Raw genomic sequence first — 10,146 nt, 5'->3', positions numbered from 1 at the left:
CTTTCATTCCCTGATATGTACCCCAGAGTGAGAAAGAAAGAAGGACAAAAAGCAGCCAATACCCCATAGCAGAGCTGGTCCCCAGCCTGGGCAGAGGGAGGGCACTGAGTTAGAGGACAGAGATGACCACTTGGGCATGTGAATCAATGGCCTTTAATGTTGGCATCCCATGAACCCAGCAGATCCATCTCTAGGGATTTATCTAGAGAATACTCAAAGATATGTTTATGTAGTAAAGCAATTGTCATACATCAAAAATATTTCTCTGCATCCTCAAAAGCTGTAACTTTTATGTTAAAAAGTATACATTCTTTCAAAGTTCACAGAATTCTGAAGATCTAATTTTTTTATGCAGTTGAGGTCTAATATCCCCTATAGTATACAGGATCATTCAAAGTAAAGAAAAGAAGTTTTAAAGAGTTGGTCATTACACAGTATTGAGCACACCATATTCCAGGTACTACAGCTGGGAGGAAAAACTATCCAAGAAAAGTAATGTAAAATTATAGCTGAGAAATTATACTCAGGGGTTCTATGGGTCATGCATTTCAATATGGCACAAAAGGCACATCCTGGTGTTGGCACTGTGGGGTGGGAGGCAGAAAGTCAAATGTATAGGCAGAAACATCTGGGGCTTCTACATTCGCATGGCTGGCACCTGTCACAGATGACCGGATTATTAGACTCTTCTGTGACAGTTAACCAAAGAACCTCTATGTGGCCCTGCCTGGGAGGTGGAGTATCTTGCAGTATGACAGCTTGGTTCTTTGCTTTTCATCATTGAGTTTACTGGTACATTTTAGGTATACAGTACAGTTACATTCATCATTGGGATCTTGTACCTCTACATGACAGGTCTTGGTTCTCATTTTTTCCCCTTGTCCCTGCCCTCCCTTCACCTGCTCCACCTTCCCCTATTTACAAGACTTTTTTCCCATGTTTTCCTTTTTTCACATTTTCCCCTTTCCTTTCCTTTACCCTTCCCACTTCCCCTACTCCTTTAGTAGTGATAGTGTGAAAAAGGAAGAAAATAGCTAAAGGGGAAGTGGGAAGGGGAGGGGAAAGAAAATAAGGGGAAAAATGTGAAAAAATGAAAACAAAGTCTCTGTAAATAGGGAAGGGTGAAGCAGGTGAAGGAAGGGCAGGGGAATGGGGAAAAAATAAGAACCAAGACATCATGTAAAGGTGCAAGATCCCAATGATAAATGTAACTATATTGTTTGCTTTAAATGTACCAATAAACTTAATGAGAAAAAAATTATACCATTTGAACTTTATTTACACTTTTAGTTTTTCACACCAGAGAAACTATTCAGTATTTACATGTGTGTCCTATTTATTTCACTTGAGTATGGCCTTAGTATGCATCCATTTAGCTATAAATAATGTCTCTAGTTTCTCTTTCTTTATGGCTGAGTAGTACTCCATTTTATTTTTTTAAAAATCTTCCTTATCTAGTCTCCAGTTGATGGGCAACTGGGCTGTTTCCAAGTTTTACCTATTACAAACTGTGTTGCTATACATATGGGTGCACATATGGTATGATTCTTTTAATTCTTTGGGAAAGGTACCCAACAGAGGGATAGCTGGGTCAAATGGAACCTCTAGTCCTAGATCTTTGAGGTACCTCCATATTGATTTCCACAGTGGTTGCACCAGACTGGCAGCTTGGTTCCTAAGGAACACCCATCCAAGAGAGAACCAGATGGCAGCTTCGTGAGTTTAATGACCCAGCTTCGGGAGTAAATGGTGTCACTTCCACCACTGCATGCTGGTTACAGCACTTATACACACCTGCCCATATAGAGGGAAGGGGGCATGTCCCTATCTTTCCAAAGAAATAGCGTTAAATCACCATAGATGACATTCTTACTGTGTAACCAATTGGCACAAGGTGTTCCAATACCAAGCGATTCTCCAATTCGCTATACCAACTCTGATACTAAGTACCCACAGTTAGTACAGACCCCCCAAATTAGGGGCTCCGCCCCACAAGATCACCTCCACTTTAGACCCCAATCACAAGCTCCTGATCCACAGCCCACAGCCTACTTGCATTTTGTCTGACTCAATTACAAATGTGGGGATTCATGTGACTGTCCCTTCAGATTTGACAATTTGTTAGAATGACTCAGTACTCAAGAAAGCATTTAGCTTACAACCACCAATTTATTATAAAGGATAGAAGTCAGGAACAATCACATGGAGGAGACTCATAGGGCAGGGAAACAGGATCTGCCCACCAACCCGGACACTCTGCAGCCTCATGGCTTGTGAATCGTAACCAAACCTCACTACCTAGACAGGCCTGACTGAATCATCAACTACTGCTGATTGAACTCCATCTTCAGTGTTGCTGTCCTCTTGGGGATGAGGGCTAAACACTTTCGCCTTCTAGTCACATGATTAATTTGTTTCTGGTGGCCAGGCTGCCAGTTGGTTTTTTTTAGCAGACAAGAGACACTCCAATCACTCAGGAAATTCCAAGGGCTTTAGGAGCTCTGTACCAGTAACCAGGGACAAAGACTAAATATACTGTACATGTATTTTTTATTATGCCACAGCAGAATACTCATTATTTATATGCAAAGCTTAGGACCAGAGGCTGGAAATCTGACAGAGAGAGAGAGCTTCCATACCTTCTCCTGAGAAGCTCTAATCCTTGTAGCGGGGACAGGAACATAAACAAATTTCAGCAAAGACTGTGAAATAAGCACCTACGGGGACTCAGAGGAAGAGTGACTAATTGCACAGTGAAACGTGCTTTTAAATATTTTTTCCAGTAAGGAAGGAATTATTTTCTCATTCATGTTCCCTCGACTGTTCGATACTGCCAAGCGGGCATCATTCATAACGTGACTGTTTTCATCAAAGTGCCGCGTGACTGGCCAGACACATGCATTTCCAAGCCGAGCGATGGAAAGCTGGAGAGGGATGAAGAGTGCTGCTCGGCCAACAGCAATGGTCTATTCCAATGATGGCGAACCTTTGAGAGCTTTCCAAGACAACAAAGACCGGCTGCGAAGTGCACGCCATAGCTTCGCCACCCCTGCTCTCTGCAGATGTGTTCTTCGGAAGGCAGAGCAGCAGTGCAAAAGATCTTCTTGGAGAAAGGCTGGGCTCTCCGTTCTATGACACAGCATGTGTGTCTCTGAGCACTGCACTCTCACCCTCCCTGGATGTCCCATGACATTGGCCACAGGGGCAGGACAGAAGGTCAGATATGGTACCTATAACCCTAGAAGGCATAAATCAAGCTAGCAAATCACTAAGCAAGATATATTCTATCTAACAAATAGGTTTTAACATGATTCGGAAGGGCCAAATTTAAATGAATCCCAGTGTTTGCCTGAATGGTGGTCTGTGAGGTGTCCCTTTCCTCTCTCTCTCTCTCTCTCTCTCTCTCTCTCTCTCTCTCTCTCTCTCTGTGTTTCACCCAAGACACCACAGCCTACAGGTGCATACACCTGCAATTGGCTACCCATGGCCAATCCTTACATTCAGAGCACAAATACCAGTGTGAAGAGGCCCACCCAGGACTCAGGGATGGGCCAGGGCATGTGGGTGGGAATTTGGGTCCTGGAGACCTGATTCCTGGAGACCTGGTTCTTGACTCCGAAAACAATGGGCTATGGGCTCTGACATCTTGTTATTATGGGTTCCTGGCCCATGCTAGGGGGCAGAGATAGGCTTTCCAAATCTCAAGGGCTTGAGCAAACCCCTTTCCCCTGGCCTAAAGGTTGTACAACCTAGTTGCCACATCTCTGGGTACTCAGGACAAACCTAGAGGCTAGATATGAGGCCATCTCCCAAAGAGTGGCGCGATTGTGCAGAAAGCCATATTGCAAGCAAGAAAGAACTGAGGCCAGGCCCTCTGACTTCTATCCTATTCTTAGTAGCCAATGAAGTTAATGACAGCCTTATAATATCATTTATTACTGCTCATGTCCCAAAGCAGAGCTGTTTTTAATCTCCCGCATTTTTTTCCAAAATAATAGCTTAAACTCCTGCCTTTCACCTTTTTTTTTTTTTTAATAAGCAATTGGCTAAAAGCCTGTTAATAGTTCTATAGATTAAATCCCCTTCTCCCTACTGAGTTTTCTGAGCTCAAACCAGCATTAGGCACTAAGCTACCAATACTCCAGGCTGGGAGAAACTTAAGGAGGTGTCTTATCCAATCTTGTGAGACAACACATCATTCAGCCTACTTTTAATCTGGTTCCTGATTCTCAGATTCTTAGCCTGGCTGCACTTGGGGATCCCCTGAGGAGCTCTTGGAAACACTGGTACAGCCCCTGAGTTGAACCGGAGTCCTGGGGTTGGGGCCTAGGCGTGGGCATTTTATCAGGCCTCAATGGGTGGGTCTAACATGACTGCCCAGCCACCAGGGTCAGCAAAAGCAAATACTCTAATTATGCTTTCCTGACTCCTCTGGAGAGCGGCTGACCAGAGGAGTGTCCCACGGGGGAAGCTCAGCGAGCAGGGCCTTACCAGTAGTCAGATGGGGCACGGTAGGTGAGTCGTGTGGATCAAGCCACCAGCTCCTCCTTCTAGCACTGACTGCTACTGCTAAATAAAAAACTAAAACCAACTCTGAGCCACAAAACTGTACTTCATGGCAACACAGCACTAGACAGGGGAGGGAAGGAAAAAGACACTTCTGTGGAAGTGAATAAAGCCTCTCTCTCAGGGATCCCAGCTAAGACCTGCCCGTGAGACAGTGGTTTTTTAAGGTTACAGAGAATCCATCACAGCAACCGGACAGAGAAGCATTTGAATGGCAGACCACTGAAAGAAAGAAAGAACTTCAATGAAGCCCTGAAATTGGATTATCACCTCTAAACAATAAATGAGCAACAAATTAAGCCAAGCTCAGAAATTAAAAGCACTTTCTTTCATGAAGCATTTTCCTGGAAATGCAGGGTGAATTGCTCAGCCAGAACTTTCTGGGAGTGAAGTCTTTCGAGGGCTGCAGGTCCAGCCAGGAAAGTCTGTGCTCTCAACCTGCCTGCTATACACCTGCTGGGAGCAGGCAGGGGACTTCAGGCCACAACATGCAGCCAGGCAGGCCTGGACTTTCCAACTGCAGGTCTCAAACAAACAACTGCAGACCATGCACTCATTTAATTCACATTCCCTGAGACCTGTTACATAAGAGGCATGTGTTAGTGCTCAGGAAGATGAGGCATAATTCCACCCTCAGGGCCTTACGGTCCATGATGTGTAGTAGATGTTGCAGACAAAAGAACACAAGCAAGAGATGCGAGCTCTTGTGTTGGCTTTCAGATGTTCTGGGTGAAAGTCAGCCAGCATCTCTTGGACTTGTTTTCCCCATGTATACATTGCAGGGTTTGAGCTGAAGAGAAGCACATTTGCTTCCACGCCACTTTTCACCTTCACGTGAAGGTCCTTTTCCTATCACTGTGAGGGAAATTTAGCTCAGCGCCTGTGCCCAGGTCTCTGAAGAAACCTTCCCTGCGGCGAAACTGGAAATGCCGGGCATCCGCTCTGTTCCCCTCTGAGTCCGGAAATTTAAGGCCAAATAAACAACAGAGGCATTGTATCTATTGTTCTTTCTACCTCTCCACTCCCCCTTCTGCCTTCCTTCAGAGGAGCCCAGGGATCTCTCAGATCCCCAGGTCAGTCTCACAATGTTCTCAGCCCCCTGGGCCGTCCAGGCCCTGAACCTCCAGCTGCACAAGGGCACCACAGCCCTCCCTTGGCACCTAGGGCTCCCTCCACCCCTTTCACACTCATTAAGTTGTGTGGCCATTCTGTGTGATGTTTCAAAAGACTTCAGGGGAAGTCCTTTCCCAAAGTTTTGTCACATTCCATTCCTCGAGACCCAAAGCAGCCCTGCCTTGCCCTAGGATTTGCCAAAAAACATTTGGGCGGAGTGGTTAAGAGCTACGTCAAAATCCAAAACTTTGGGTTTGAATCCTGCTTCCTTTACTTAGCAGCTGTGTGATATAGGCGAGTTCCTCCTCTCTGGGCTTTGGCTGCGCATGCATCAAATGGAGATGATACTATTGTTTGTTTGCAGGGTTGCTGTGACACTGCGTTGAGTTATTACATATAAAATGTCTGTAGCAGAATTTAGCACATGATAAACGTTCAGTACACACTTACACTTGCATATTTACAGATGGCTAATTCTCAGAGAGCTGGGCAGAGGCAGTCAGTGTTTGAGTCTGCATCCGTAGCTCCTAGCACCTGCCTGGCTCAGGACAGCAACGTACGGGAATGAATTAATGAATGAATGAGTATGACAAACATGAGTGCAGAAGGTTGGAGGGAGGAAGGTTGCCAAGCAAGAAAAGAACTATAATGCCACCCCCAGAAAGGCTCTGGGGCTTTAGCGGGCTGTGGCACAGCAAAGAAAGTAGCAACAGGGAGACCACAACCCACCCGGTTCATCCCTGTGCACACTGTATGCTGTCCCAATAGCACTCCCCAGCCCACCAACCAGTATAAGACACAAATGAGCCACAGGGAGAAAAGCTCGCATCCTCCACACAGTCCTGTCCTCAGAGGGTGGGGATCCTGTTCCTCTCTTTGGGGGCAGGAAAAGAGGAGGAAGGTTCTGGGATGGGCCAGGAGACTTTAGGAGGAGATGACCTCAACCATTGGGGACTTTAAATTCTTTCCCCTTCCTTGTGTGTGTCAGTACAGATGGGAAAGGGATTTTACTGATGCAGCATTAAGACAAGTGAAGTTTTTAGACTCCACTTGCAGTAGGACAGAGTTTTGCCATCCCCAACGTTTCTGTTCTTGCCCCGCATTTCAGTCGGTCATCTTCTGTTGCCAATAGCATGAAAACATGGTCTATGTAAACCATAAAGAAAAGAGATTCACTGTGACTTGTGATTCTGAAGATTCAAGGCTGTGATTCAGCTCATGTGAGCTCTCTTGCTGGCAGAGTACCAAGGTGGCTTAGGGCATCCCACAGTAAGAGATAGGGGCACGAGAAAGTGGGGGGGAGGGAGAGAGAGAGAGAGAGAGAGAGAGAGAGGGAGGAACGGAGGGAATTCAGGTCTCTGTCCCTCTTACAAAGCCTCCACACTCGGTCATGGGAGCCCCACCTGGCTGACCTTAGCTAATCTTAATTCCCTTCCAAAGGTCCCACCTTTAAACACCATACTCAGGTTAAATCCCACCCTCTTAAAACCTCCACCAGGGGATTACATTTCCACACGTTATGCCCTGAGGACCCTCAAAGCGTAGCCAAACCACAGCGTGCCCCTTGCAGCACGGCTAGTGTGACTGATCTGGGAGACAACCAGCAGCTCGGCAAGACCCCTCTCCATTCCCTCTTCTCCCTTCTCCGTGCCCGCTTTCTTCCACTCCCTCCCAGCAGGGAGGTCCAGAGCTGGACCTTTGACCCAGAAGTGCTGCCCTGAGTCTGTTTCTTGTTAAGAGCAGTGGTTGGTGGCCGCGCCCTCAGGAAAGCAGGCAGCGATGCCCATGTGCGTTGGCGTCACCACCCTCCACGTTTATCGGTTCACACACTGCATCCCTCATCGAAAACACTAAAACTCATCATCTTCCCCCAGAATGAGGCTAGATTTTAATTATAAGAGCCGGCAAAATCAGTGACATTTTAGCTGTAATAGTTTCCTGAAAGAATATTACATTATTTGATTCGTTAAAGAAAAAATTATTTATGAGATTTCTCAAACATGGAGGGTGGAGGCAGACTATTTGAGGGGGGCCGTGGTGGTTGGCATGAGGACCACGGCACAGGCTCTTGTGGGTGGTGAGAGGAGGGATTGTGCTCAACGCCAGCCCCAACAAGGACAGAAGAGCATAAATCAGTTCCCTCTGCTTTTCCCCTACAAAGACAGTAACCCAGTGTTAACCAATCAGCTTCATGCAGGTTCAACCTGCCTTACAGGAACTGATTGTCCTGCCACACCCAGTAGAGCTCCTCTTAGCAACCGGATGTTCCTCTTAGCAACCGGATGTGACATTTTGCATCGCTATCCCCCGCGTTACTGCATGGTGAGGACGTCCCAGGTAATCCTCGATGACTTCACTTCCAACTGAAGCCACACTGACTTTCTAGTTAACAGCACTCAATGCCTTTTCTTAGTCCATCTGTGCTACTATAGCAAAATACCATAGACTGATTTGTAAATAACAGAAATTTATCTCTCACAGTCTGGAAACTGGGAAGTTCAGGATGGTGGCGCCAGGAGATTCGGCAGCTGGTAAGGGCTGTTCCCTGATTCAAGATGGCACCTTGTTGCTGTGTCTTCAGTAGTAAAATGGAACAAGGCATGAGGGCCTAGGTAGTTCCTCCAGCCCTTCTATGAGGTAACAAATCCTATTCACGAAGGCTCTGCCATCAGGCTGACATCTTTTCTTGTTTTGTTTGATACAGGATCTTACTGTGTAGTTGAGACTGACCTGGAGCTCACTATGTAGCCCAGGCTGGTCTCGAACTCACAGCGATCCTCCTGCCTCAGCCTCCCGAGTGCTGGGATTACAGGAGTGCGCCACCACACCCAGCTCTGACATCTTAATTCTATGACCGTGATACTAAGTTTCAATATATGAATGGAGAGGGTGGCATATTTGGACCATAGGATACATTAAAGCAATCCTTTTATTATGCTCATGGAATCTGTGGGTCCTGGCTGTGATTTAGGTGTGGTATATCCCCGAAAGGTTCTGCTGTTGGAAGCTTGCTCCCCATGTAGTGACGTTAAGAGGTAAGGCCTAGTGGGAGGTCCTTAGGTAACCCAGGCTGAGTCCTTGAAAGGGACTGAAGTAGTTCTCATGGCCCTAAGTTAGTTCTCAGGTGAGTGATCTGGACCCAAATTGCTCTCTGCTTCTTGCCTAGAGACATGACCTCTTCCTCACACCCTGATGCTGTCTACTGTTAGGCCCTCACCAGAGGCTGAACCTGAGGCTGCCCAATTTTGAACTTTTGGCCTCTCGCTGTGAACTGAATAAGCCCCTTTTCTTTACCAAAAAGTCTCCCAGCCTCAGGTATTTTGTTATAGTGATAAAAATACAGTAATATAGCCAGGAATTTGCAAAGAGCACATACAGACACCTTGCCTTTTTCTGCTATATACCTGAGATCTCAGGTGGGCTCGACTTGACAGCTGGGAGCTGTCACCATCAGAGGCTTCTTCACTCCCGTGTGTGATTGGTGAGGGCAGCAGAAAGCTGGGACCTCAGCAGGGCTCCTCTATGAGACCTGGGCCAAATTGCTTTTGGGCAGAGTGTCACATTCACATTCTAAGAAGAGCACATGAAATGGAAACAAAGTCTTTGTAGATAGGGAGGGGTGGAGGGGTTGAAGGGAGGGCAGGGGTATGGGGAAAAATTAGAGCCAAGATGGATTATAAAATGGAAACAGTCTTTGTAGATAGGGAGGGGTGGAGGGGTTGAAGGGAGGGCAGGGGTATGGGGAAAAATTAGAGCCAAGATGGATTATGAAAAGGTGCAAATTTCCATGATGAGTGTCACTATTGTATGCTTTAAATGTACCAGTAAAGTTAATTTTAAAAAAAAGGAGAAGAAGAAGAAGGGCACATGACATGGGAGACATTGCTGTGACCATCTGCAGAGAATATAACCTTCCACAGCCCAGTTCTCCAACACCCTCCAAAGGCTGTCCTTGCTGCCCATCCTCTTCCTGGCAGGTACAGAAGATTATGCAAGAGAACATTTCTTTTTTCACTTGAATCCTCAAACATTTCTGTTCTTTCCCTCCCCCGTGTCTCTAGCTCAAGGAAACCAACATAAGAAATGCTCTTCCTGTTGCCTTTTCAATGATCGTGGTCTGTAAATGGGAGAGGATGGGAAGGAATAAAAGAGTGAACTATGGCAGGGAAAAATTATTCCTCCATCACAAGGAAAAGATTAAGTATTCATAGGCTAATAGTGAAAATCAAACTGAGAATGGATAGAAAGCCCTATCAGTCAAAAGAGGACATGTCTGCACTTTCTCCTGTGGGGACAGCTAGATGTAGGCCTAGGCTGGGCAAGGCTGACTCAAGGAGAGTGAATTACTATGAACTTGGATTGGGTAAAGATTACTTAAGTCCTTTAAGAGCATCCAGAGAGAGAAGTGCTGTTTGCTAAGGTCCTTTGCGTCTCTAAACTGCTCCTCTGATTCTCTGAGAGCACATT

At 46.2% G+C, this 10,146-nt stretch overlaps 1 long non-coding RNA gene across 1 annotated transcript; it reads left to right on the top strand.

Annotated features, from left to right (window-relative positions):
- The first annotated feature begins 7,989 nt into the window (after positions 1-7,989).
- On the top strand, positions 7,990-8,409 carry LOC104869892. The gene is made up of 3 exons (XR_782384.1): positions 7,990-8,016; positions 8,161-8,210; positions 8,384-8,409. It is a non-coding gene; the product is annotated as an uncharacterized LOC104869892 (long non-coding RNA).
- Positions 8,410-10,146: the final 1,737 nt, after the last annotated feature.

The sequence above is a fragment of the Fukomys damarensis genome, unplaced genomic scaffold, assembly GCF_012274545.1.
Source record: "Fukomys damarensis isolate Sample0158 unplaced genomic scaffold, DMR_v1.0_HiC HiC_scaffold_14, whole genome shotgun sequence".
Classification (NCBI taxonomy): domain Eukaryota; kingdom Metazoa; phylum Chordata; class Mammalia; order Rodentia; family Bathyergidae; genus Fukomys; species Fukomys damarensis.
Note: the sequence above shows the minus strand (reverse complement) of the source record. Positions and strands in the feature narration are given on the sequence as shown.